Source organism: Muscardinus avellanarius (assembly GCF_963383645.1).
Source record: "Muscardinus avellanarius genome assembly, chromosome: X".
In the NCBI taxonomy this organism is placed as follows: domain Eukaryota; kingdom Metazoa; phylum Chordata; class Mammalia; order Rodentia; family Gliridae; genus Muscardinus; species Muscardinus avellanarius.
This window is the reverse complement of record NC_137792.1, coordinates 72,308,981-72,321,146: the sequence shown is the minus strand read 5'-3', so window position 1 is coordinate 72,321,146 and position 12,166 is coordinate 72,308,981. Positions and strand designations below refer to the sequence as shown.

Sequence of the window (12,166 nt, the reverse complement as noted above, 5' to 3'; positions counted from 1 at the left end):
TGTTTGTGATCACCTGTTAGTGGGGCCTTCAACAACTTATTGAGATCTTGTTTCAAAATAAAAAGAAATTAAAAAGGCCTGAGGTATAGCTTGGAGGTAGAGTGCCCCTGGGTTCAGTCATTCATACCACACATTTCTGGATGTATTGCAGATATTGGCACCTCCATCAAGGACTTTTAGAGATGCAGGGATGGTGATTCCCACTACATCCCCATTCAATATTCCTCTTTGGCCTATGCAGAAGACAGATGGATCTGTAAGAATAACAGTGAACAATCACAAGCTTAACCAGATGGGACACTAATCACAGTTGTTATATCAGGTGTGGTTTTACTGCTTGAGCAAATTAACATATCCCCTGGTATGTAAAATGCAGCTATTGAACTGGAAAATGACACTTCCCCATCACTATTCATAAAGCCATGAGATGTGGTTTGCTCTCATCTAGCAAGACCAGCAAGACATCTGAACTGTTTTATCTAGAGAATATAGCAATTCTCCAGCTCTATCTCATAATTTAGTTTGCAAGGATAATCATTGCCCTTCCCTTCTACACAATATCACCCTAATTTACTACATCTATGGCAGTGTGCTCATTGGACCAATGAGCAAGAAATAGCAATTATTCTATATGCATTGGTTAAATTATGACCTCTATATTATCTTTATTTGGAGATTAAGTATGATTTAAGGGGATGCATACAGGTGCTAGGTTGAGAAGGGGTGGATTTGTGAAGGTTATTTTCAATTTGTCAACTTAAATTCCAGATTAAACATTATTCATGGATGTGTATCTGAGAGTGTTTCGGGATGAGGTTAGCACTTGAATCAGTGAGTTGAGTAGATTACCCCTTCCCCTTGTGGATGGTCATCATCCAAACCATTGAGGTCCTCAATAGAAAAAAAGGGTAGAGGAAGGAAGGATACATCCTTTTCTTCCTGCCTTTCTGCTAGAGCTGGACCATTAGAGTTCTGACATTGAACTGGTATCATCATTAGATCCCCTGGTTCACAGGCCTTTAGGTTTTACAGGAATAACACCACTGGCATTACTGGGTTTGCAGATGGCAGATCATAGGACTTCAAAGCCTCAGTAGTCATGTAATCTAGTTCCTTATATCTCCTGAGATGTATATATACACACATGTGTATGCACATGCATGTGTGCACACACACAACCCTTTGATTCTCAACTCTAAGTCAAATGCACCTAGAAATTTATTCATTTCTTTTATGTTATCAATTTTGTTTGTTTATAATATTCATATTTTTAATAAATATTTTTTCCTGAAGCACCAGTAGTGTTCCTTTTTCCTCCTCTTTACTTAATTCATTTGATTTTTTTGCTTTTAGCTTAGTGTTTCTAAGTTTGTCAATTATTTTATCTTCAAATACATAATCTTAAGGGAAAACAGGGGTGGGGGGGAGAGGGCACCAAATATAGTTTAAATGTATACCATTTATGTTCAATAAAATTTTGTTTAAAATAAAAAAAACAAGTAATCTTGTTTTTTCTATTTTTTCTATTCTCCATTTCATGTACTTCTGCTCTAATTTTTTTATTATTTCCTTCTGATACCTTTGTGCTTTTTGTTTTCATTTTCCTTTTTTCTTTAGGTGTAATGTTACTTTGTTGATTTGAGATCTTCTCCTCCTCCTCCTCCTCCTCCTCCTCCTCCTCCTCCTCCTCCTCCTCCTCCTCCTCCTCCTCCTCCTCCTCCTTCTTCTTCTTCTTCTTCTTCTTCTTCTTCTTCTTCTTCTTCTCCAGTACAGGGGATGGAAGCCAGGGGCATTCTACCTCCGAGCTACACTCCCAGCCCTATTTTTTAATCTTTATTTTTAAAAAGGGTCTCACTAAATTGCAGAGTGCCTCACTAAGTAGCTGAGGCTGTCCATGAAGCCATGGTCCTTCTGTCTCAGCCTCCCAAGTACTGGGATTACAAATGTGTGCCACCACACCCAGCTTCTTTCTTTTCTTTCAATGTTGATGTTTGTTGCTATAAATTTCCCTCTTAATGTTTTCACTGCACTCAATAAGTTTTTATATGTTTTGATTATATTTTTCTTTGTCTGAAGCTATTTTTAAGTAAACTTTTGAATTCTTCTTTGACCCCTTGGTTGTTTCAGAGTGTATTGTTTAATTTCAACCTATTTATAATTTTTTGTTTACTTCCTAATAACATATTTCTTATTTCATACAGTTGTGATCTAAAAGGATACCTAAACTGAGCATGGTGGTGCATGCTTGTAATCCTCACACTTGGGAGGCTGAGACAGGAGGATTGCACACGTTCAAAGCCAGCCTCAGCTACTTAGTGAGACCCTGTTTCCAAATAAAATATAAAATAGGTCTGGGAGTGTATCCTGGAGGTAGAAGGCCCCTGGGTTCCATCCCAAGTACCACAAAAAAAAGATACCTAACTTCATTTTATTCTTTTTTTTTAAATCTTTAATATTTGTTTTGTGGCCCTAACATATAATCTATTCTGGATAATTTTTTAGTGTGGTACTGGGGATTTTATCCAGAGGCATTCTACCTTATTTCTTATTTTGAAACTGGGTCTCACTAGGTTGATAAGTCTCACTACTTGCTGAGATTGTCCTCGAACCTATGATTCTCCTGTTTCAGCCTCTCAAGTATTGGGATTACAAGCATGCACCACCACACCCAGCTCTAGAGAATATTTTATGTGCAAGAAGAATGTGTATCCTGCTGTCATTGGCTGGAATGTTCTTTACATGTATGTTTTGTCCGTTTGGTCTAAAGTATATCTCAAGTCCAGTGTTTCCTTATTGATTTTCTGTCTGGTTAATCTTTTTATTGTAAAGATGTTCAACATCATTAGCCATCAGGGAAATGCAAATCAAAACTATGCTGAGATTCCATCTAACCCCAATCAGAGTGGCAAGCATAAAGAAATCAAATAGCAACAAATGCTGGCGAGGATGTGGGGAAAGAGGAATTCTTTTACACCACTGGTAGGAGTGCAAACTAGTTCAGCCTCTATGGAGATCAGTGTGGAGATTTCTTAGAAACTTGGAATAGATCCACCATATGATCTGGCTATACCACTTTTGGGTATTTTTCCAAAGGGGTTGAAATCAGAGAACCACAATAACATATGCATAACCGTGTTCATAGCAGCACAATTTGTAATAACCAAAATATGGAACCAACCTAGGTCTCCATCAACAGATGAATGGATGCAAAAATATGGGAAAGACACACAATGGAATTCTACTCAGCTATAAAGAAGAAAAAAATCATCTCATTCACAAGAAGATGGAAATACCTGGAGAACATTATGTTAAGTGAAATCAGCCAAGCACAGAAAGAGAAGGGACATATGTTTTCTCTAATATGCCCAAACTAGAGAGTATTGGGGATACCAGAGGGAGTCCAGATAATGGAGGGGAAACCTCAGCAAAGATGAATTGGAAGGATAGGAGAGAAAGAAGGCTGAGGTTGATTAATGGAGGAGTTACATCCAAATATGTGTAAAAGTATGAATATAGCATGGTCAACCTGGACACTCATTGTTGGGAGGGGGGAAGGGGAAGCGGGGTAGGGGAGAGGGCACCAAGCACAGTCTGACTTTATGCCAATTTTAATATGTTCCACATAATACTTTTTAAAAATTTTAAAAAGTTAAGTACTGAAATCCCCTACTAGTATTTTGGTACTGCTGTTTATTTCTCCCTTCAGTTCTACCAATGTTAGTGTTTATAATAAATATATATGTAATAAATATATATAATTTATAAATATATACAAATATTGTATATATATAAAGACTTTGATGTTTGTGAACATATGTTTATTATTATTTCTTCATGAAAAACTGACACATATAACATTCTATAATGGCCATCTTTGTTACTTGTGACAATTTTCGAGTTAATTTTGTCTGACATATATTTTGTCATTCCCATTCTCTTTTGGTTGCCATTTTCATGAACAATCTTTTGCCATATGTTAATTTTAAGTCTGTGTGTTTTGAAAAGTGAAGTGAAACCATTCTTGGTGGTGCATGTTTGTAATCCAAGTACTTGGAAGGGTGAAACAGGAGGAATGCAGGTTCAAGGACCACCTCAGCAACATAGCGAGGCTGCCAACAACCTAGCAAAACCCTGTTTCAAAATAAAAGGACTGGGATATAGCTTAAAAATAGAATACCCCTGGGTTCAACTCCCAGTTCCACAATAAATACCTAAGTAGATGATAGATAGATAGATAGATAGATAAGAAGTGAGCTCTTGTAGAGACTATGTATTTGGGTCTCAAAATTTGATCACCTACTTCACATTTTTTTGGTTGGATGGGAGAATTTAATAATTGTTTTGTGGTATTGGAGATTGAACCTAGGGGCATTCTACCCCTGAGCTACACCCCCAGCCCTATTTTTTATTCTTTATTTTGAAACAGGTGGTCTCCTAAATTGCGAAGGGCCTCACTAAGTAGCTGAGACTAGCCACGAACCTGTAATCCCTCTGTCTCACCCTCCCAAGTATTGGGTTTACAAGCGTGCGCGACCATGACAGGCTTTTAATTGATTTATATTTAAGGTAATTACTGATAAGGAAGGATTTACTATTGCCATTTTGTTAATTTATTTTCTAGCTTTTTTTTGTCAAACCTTATTTCTTTTTTTATGTCTTTCTTTGTGAATTGATGATCATCTGTAATTCTTTTCTCTTTATGTGTAACTACTCTAGGTCTTTCCCTCTTTATTATTACCAGGAGGCTTACATAAAATATCATATAGTTTTAAAGGCTATTTTAAGCTGACAATTTTAATCACATACAAAAAACCCTAGTTTTTTTTTTTACACACACAATTTTATACTTTGGATGTCACAGCTTACACCTTTTTATATTGTGCATCTGCTAACACATTATTGTCATTACATATTGTAGCAACATATAATTTAAAATTGCTGTTCTCGAGGACCCTGCAGGATAAGTTTTAGTAACACTCCTAATAATACTTAATTTTGCAATTTCTCCAGAAACACATTTAGTACATTTTCTGCTATGATTTTACTAATTTTCTATCTTCTACTGGCTTTGGGGTTAGACTGTTCCTGTTTTTCAAGGTCTTTGAGATGTGTCATAAGGTTATTTATATGGTGATTTTCTGTTCTTCTTATGTGGGCACTCAGTGCTAGGAATTTTCCTCTTATTACTGCCTTTAAAGTGTCCCAGAGGTTTTGTTATGTTTTGTCCCTATTTTTATTTGTTTCTAGAAATTTCTCAATTTACCCCTTACTTCTTCTATGACCCATTCCTCCTTCAGCAGAGTGGTGTTGGGTCTCCATGTGTTTATGTGGTTACTCTGGGTCTTATAGTTGATTTATAGTTTCATTGCATTGTTGTCTGAAAAGATGCAGGGGAGTCTTCACATTTTTTGAATTTGCTAGTGCTCACTTTGTGGCCCAGGATGTGGTCTATTTTGGAGAATGTTCCATGAGCAGTCGAGAAAAATGTGAAGTTTGCTGTAGTTGGGTGGAATATTCTGTATGTGTCGAATAGGTCCATTTGGTATATGGTGTTCTTTAGGTCTGAGGCATCTTTACTAACCATTTGTTTAGAAGATTGGTCTAAAGTGTGAGAAGAGTGCTGAAGTCTACCAGTATTATTGAACTGGGATCTAGGTGTGACTTAATGTCACAAAGAGTTTGTTTTATGAAAGTGGCTAAACCAATATTTGGGGCATAAATGTTGACTATTGTTATTTCCTCTTGCTGGATTGTTTCTTTTACCAGTAAAAAAATTACCTTTTGCAGGGCGTGGTGGCACATGCTTGTAATCCCAGCATTAGGGAGGCTGAGACCCGGAGGATCACGGTTTGCGGATAGCCTCAACTACTTAGTGAGGCCCCTGCAATTTAGTGAGACCTGGTTTCAAATTAAAGAATAAAAAATAGGGCAGGGGGAGTAGCTCAAAGGTCGAATGCCTCTGGGTTCCATCTCCAGACCCGCAAAAAAAAAAATTACCTTCTTTGTTTCTTATGAAAAGTTTGAGTTTGGAGTCTAATTTGTCTGATAATATACTTGCTACTCCTGCTTGTCTTTGAATTTCATTGAGATGGATTACCTTGCTCCAGCCCTTCACCTTTTAGTTTGTTATTATATTTGTTAGGTTTGTTTCTTCCAGGCAGAATACAGATGAATTATGATTTTAATCCATTTTGCCACCTTATCCCTTTTTATTGGGGAGTTGAGGACATTTATGTTCAGTGTGATTTTTTTTCAATCTATACATGTTCAAGTTTTATTACAAAGTATGATGGGCAGAAAATACGGTACTTCTTATACAGGAGGTTGGGGTGGGGCAGAGGCGGGGAACACACAAGCCCTGCCTCAGTGGTGAGGTGCCACCAACACTACACTCGGAGTATCTCCAGGCAGTTGTTGTAGCAGATGGCAATCCAGTCGGGCTGAGTGGATGCCCACTGCACGTTGTTGATCTCTCCCTCGGCTGTGTAGTCCAGGATGGGGTCCTCGATGGCCCGGGGCATTTGTTGGATGTCCCAGATGAGAGCCTGATGGTCATCCGTTGCAGTGCAGATATGGCAGGACAAATGCGGGGCCCAAGCGATGCCATTGACACAGGCTCAGTGATTGTTTAACCTGGCAACAGATGTGCAGGGAACTCGGACATCCAGAATCACCACCTCCATTCCATCCATGGCCATGGTAGCCAGATAGTTAGGATCCTGCTTGTTCCAGCAGAGGTGAAGCAGGGGGTGATGCTGTGGGTCTTCATAAATGATGGTGTTGTGTTCCAGATGGCGAAGGTCAAATATCCGCACTGAGCCATCTGCACCCACAGAGGCAAACATATCCCTGCCACCCCCGGCTCGATTAAACGCAATATCATAGACCTCTTTGTCATGGGCGATCAGCTGGGTCTTCCTGTGGGCGGACACAAGATTCACTCGCCCAAGCACCTGCCCGGTCTCCAGGCCCCAAATAGTGCAAGTCGTGTCGATGCTTGAGGTGCCTAAAAGATAAGGATCCACCTCATTCCAATCAAAGGAGGTCAGGGGAGCACAGAAATCCGAGTTCTTGTTGTTGTTTAGCAAACATTCCAGCCTGGTCTCTGTTTCGCCAACCTTCCACACACGGAGATAGGCGCCACTTGTCGTCCGTAGATCTGGATAGACGCCTTTTGTGTCAAGGATCCACATGAGCTTTGTGGTGGGGTACAGATGGTCAAAGGTGTTTTGACAAATAAACTCTGAACTCTCCTCATCTAAACTAACGAGCTGAATGAACCTTGTTGTTGTACTCCTCCACGAAGCTGCCCAGTGCCAGGCGAAAGCGCTTGTCGGGCCGCATGCTCCAGTTCATGAAGTAGACAGTCCAGGGCGCTTCGTATTTGTAGATCTCCTTCCGTTTGCCATGGAGGGACATGGTGGCCACCGGGCTGCAGAGCAGACAGGGGTGGCAGGGGGCTGCGGCGGGCGGGGAACGGGCTCAGTGTGATTACTGATTGATTTTTTTTCAATACTAAGGATGAAACCCAGGGCATTCTACCTCCAGGCTACACTCCCAGACCTATTTTTATATTTTATTTGGAAACAGGGTCTCTTAAGCCAGCTGAGGCTGGCTTCGAACCTGCGCGATCCTCCTGTCTCAGCCTCCCAACTGGGGGGTATTTTTTATTTTGAAACAAGGTCTCAATAAGTTGCAGAGGGCCTCACTAAGTAGCTGAGACTGTCCGTGAACCTCTATCCTCCTGTTTTAGCCTCCCAAGTACTAAAATTACAAGTGTACACCAACAATCCCAGCAGAGATGATTTTTAATTTCTAACATTTTGAGGGTTTTTTTTTATTTTGGTGGTACTGGGGTTCCTGGAAGCCCTTCTACCTCCGGGCTACACTCCCAGACCTATTTTTACATTTTTATTTGGAAACAGGGTCTCCTAAGCCAGCGCGCGCAGCTGGCTTCGAACCTGCGTGATTCTCCTGTCTCTGCCTCCCAAGCACGGGGATTACAAGCGTGCGCCACCATGCCCAGCCTAACATTTTGAGTTTTAACATCTGTTTGAGGTCATGTTTTTTCTTCTTTGCTTAATCGTTTGTTTAATGAAAATTGTTATTTCTCATGTTTATTTCTTATTTCTTCTTTGCAGTTGATCACTTTGAGTATTTTCTCTAGTGCTGGTTTGGAAGACATAAATTTTTTGGTTTTTTGCGGATGATTTTTGATTCCCTGTGGAATTTGAGAGATAGTTTTTCTTGGTAGAAAATTTTTTTCTGCAAGTTGTTTACTTTCATAGTTTGGAATATGTTACTCCAGGCTCTCCTGCATTTCATGAGTTGGTGTGGGAAGTCTAAAGTAATTCTAAGTGGTTTGCCTATGAAGGTCACTTGGTCTTGTACTTTTGTTGCCTTTAAGAGTCTCTCCTTGGCTTCTGTTAGTCAGTTTGCCTATTACGTGGTGTTGTGAACCTTTTCTCTGATTTTGTCTAAAGGGGGTTCTGTAAGTTTCCGGTGCCTGTGTATCGACCTCTTTATGTTTCAAACATCTTCTGACATTATTTCTTTAAAGGTATTGTTGATACCTTTGGTTTCACATTCTCTTATCTCTTCTATGCCTATTATACTTAGGTTATCTCTTTCCACATGGGTCCATATCTCTTCGATGTCCAATTTATGCTGTCAAATGTTTTCTCTATATACACTAAATGTTCATTTTTGGTGTGATCATCTTCTAAGAGTAAGATTCTATTTTCTATGTGGTCTAATCTATTGTTCATAGTTTGTATTGATGCCTTTACTTCAACGATTGCATCCTTCACTTCCTTCGGAGCTTCTTTGTAATTCCTGTTAAGGGTGTTAGTTTTTTTTTTTTTTTGTTGTTGTTGTTTATTTGTTTATTTATTTTGGGCTGTCTCTAAATTATATTCAGAAATCCTGTGTTATTTTTACTGTTAAATTTATGATTTCCCTTTTTGGCGATCTCTGCAATTATATGTGTTCAGATTGTGTTATTGTGGGGTTGTGAGTTTATTGCTTCCTTGCTATTTCTCCTTCTCATGATTTCACGTTTTTTAATTTTATAACTCTATTGCTTGTAATAGCTTTCTGTCACTCTATAGGTGTCAGCTGGTATATATAAGGGCAGGTTGTCTTGTATTCAGTGGTGAATATGAGTGAGGAGGAAGGTGATGTAGAGGTAATTGCAAAAATAGGGTAAAGTAATAAATGGGATCAAATAGAATGAGAGTTTGAGTTTGGTAATGTAATATATAGTAGACATTAGAGAGAATAAATGTGTAGTAGTATTCTAGTAACCAATGTAGAGTATTTAGTATACTGATATGAAGTAGATTTAATACAAGAGAAAGAAAATAATAAAAAAGAAAGAAAAATGAAAAGGGACAGAAAGAAAAGTGAAGATATATACGGGGGAAGAATCTTATAAAAGGAATGGGGAACAGAGCAAACAAGCACACACAAACCCTCAAAAATAACAATATAATACAAGCCTACAAATAAATACTGAGCTGACTTGGTTCCTGCAGTCCTCCCAGGTCTGCATAGATTCTTTTAGCCATTTAAGGTTCACATTCTATAATAATTCCTTGAGCATGCTCCAAGCCCTTTCATTTGCTCTGTAACCTATAGTAATTATTTCAGCTTATAGCCCTGCCTTTTTAGTCTTCTTCAATGATTGGAATACTGGCCTGGTGTCCCTCTCTGTGTAGATTCTGAGTGCCACCAGCACCTTTCTCCACTGCAAGCCTGGGTCTCTCAGCTCTCAAAAAGGACCTGTCTCTGAGATTCTTTCAGTCTACACGGGTGGTCAGTATTACTGGGGGTGGATCTACTGTTAATTTCAGGTCTCCACAATTTCCTCAAATGCTGAGCCCACTGTCTTTCCCTGTCTGCATAGGCAGTGGGTGCTGCTGGGACCACACCCAGTGTATAAATGAAAGTCTGTGTTCTCCATAGCTAGGGCTGGGTTGGTCTGACTTCTCTTCAGTCACCATGATTGGGTGGTCTGTGGTGATTTCTGGAGGCCCTACTAAGGCACTGTGCCTGGAAACTGTAGGCCTCTTTGCTCAATTGGTCCTGGGAGCTGTCTGCTAATCTGTGTCTCTTCTGTGTCCAATAGCAGACACACACACACACACACACACACACACACACACACACACACACTTTGACTAGGGTGAACTGCAAAGTTTCAGACCTTGTAAGTCTATGACTTGCAGTGTGATTCCCTGCAGCCAAGCTAGGCAGTCTCCCTAGGGAACAGCTGGTTCACTTACTCTGCAGGATGTGGTGAGCTTGGCCTCCAGTACTGAAAGTTATTACCTGGGTCCTCACAGAAGGAGCAAACTGCTTACAGTTCTAAGGAGCTGCAGCCACTTACTTTGTTTCAAGTTTTTTTCTGGGTGTCTCTGGAGGTGGCAATGCTGGCAGTCCTAGTGCAGTGAGGTAAGATGGAGCCACCACGGCCCACAGACTGCAGCCATTGGACATAGTCTGGTGTGTTTCTGCTCTCTGATCTACCTTTTAGCCTGTTTCAACAACCTTTCCATTCTTGGTGTTCTGTTCAAATGTATGCAGGTTTCTTTATTTTGTCAAGACGCTATTTTCATGGTTAAACAGATCAAGTGCCTGCAGGACTGATATGTGCTGTTTCCCTCAGGTACCCTTTTCCTGTGCTAGTTATTTTATTTTGAAAACAAATTTATAAGGATCATTTTCTCAATAAGTTCATAGACTTACTTTGTCTTTCACTTAGTCAAATTGCCAGTTATATTTTTATTGGTGCACTGTAGTCATACATCTTAACGGAATACAAGATGGTAGAGGCAAACATAACCCTTCCCCACTTCCCACTCCATTTCTTCCCCTCTCCCTCCATCTCACATTTGGCTTAGTGGAGTGCATGGTGAGCTTGGCTGCTGCTACTGCAGGTCCTATTCGGGCTTTTGAGCATTAGGATTTTTGTGGACCATAGAGCAAGGTGCCAAGTGCTTATAATTCCTGTGAGCTAAGCCTTTTACTTTGTATCAAGTCATTGGCTTTCTTGTTTGTTTTTCCTGGGTGTCTCCTAAGGCCACAGTGCCTGCAGTCTGGTGCAGTAAGGCATGATTGCACTGCCGAGGGCCCCAAGTTGCCGCCCTTGGAAGTGGGTGGGTTACTTTTCTATAATCTGTTTTGCCTTCCAGCTTTATTTCTGATGCCTTTCATTTTTTCGTTGCCTTGTTGAATTTTTTGCTGTTTTTTCTCTTGTCAAGATGCTGTTTTATGGTAATAGAGATCAAGTGTCAGCATAATTGATATGCTGCTTCCCTCAGTTGCCCTCTCACTGACTCTTGCTTCAACATTCTAAAATATGTATAGAAAATAATATATCTATTTTTACACATGTGTATGCATGTTTATTTAATACTTTTTAGATCACATTTTTTAATTTTGAAGAAAAGATGAGTTCATCCTGATATTTCCAATTCCAATTCAACTCTACAAGGTACTTCTTAACTTCCCTTTTTTCAGTGAGGGGACTGGTTCCCAATATTAACTCATTTACTCCAATACAAATAAGATAGTTTCAGCTGGGTGTTCTGGTGCACGCTTGTAATCTCAGCATTTGGGAGGCTGAGACAAGAGGATTGTGGTTCATAGACAGCCTCAGCTAGAGTATGGTGAGGTCCTTTGCAACTAAGTGAGACCCTGTTTCAAAATAAAGAATAAAAAATAGGAATGAGGTTATAGCTCAGAGGTAGAATGCCCCTGGGTTCTATCCCCAGTATAGCAGAAAAAAAAATAGTTTCAAATATTCTACAGTTATGCAATTATGCAAAACAAACTTCCATTTTAAAGTTGAAGATGTGGACACAGTTCTTTTTATCTCTAGAATGAGAGTATATAGAAATGGTTTATGTTCAAAATTAATTTAAATTAATGATTTTCAATGTAGTTAGGCTATTCATTTGAAATCCAGTTGGGTTCATTTGTTTCTGCTTTCACTCAGCCCTTGGTTTATCTGCATCTTACTGATCTAATTTTATCAATGAAAATGAACATTAACATGATTTCAAATATAAAAACTCTACCAAAATATATATTCAGAAATGTGTGACTTCTTCCCTTGTTTCTTCTAACCTGTATCCTCACCCATGGAAAAGAATCTTAGGTA

The 12,166-nt window shown here is 39.4% G+C and overlaps 1 pseudogene across 1 annotated transcript; it reads right to left on the bottom strand.

The window, feature by feature from the left end:
- Nucleotides 1-6,386: 6,386 nt before the first annotated feature.
- LOC308279378 (DDB1- and CUL4-associated factor 7-like) lies at nucleotides 6,387-7,419 on the bottom strand (annotated as a pseudogene). The gene has a single exon. The product of its transcript is annotated as a DDB1- and CUL4-associated factor 7-like (transcript).
- Between the last annotated feature and the right edge of the window lie 4,747 nt (nucleotides 7,420-12,166).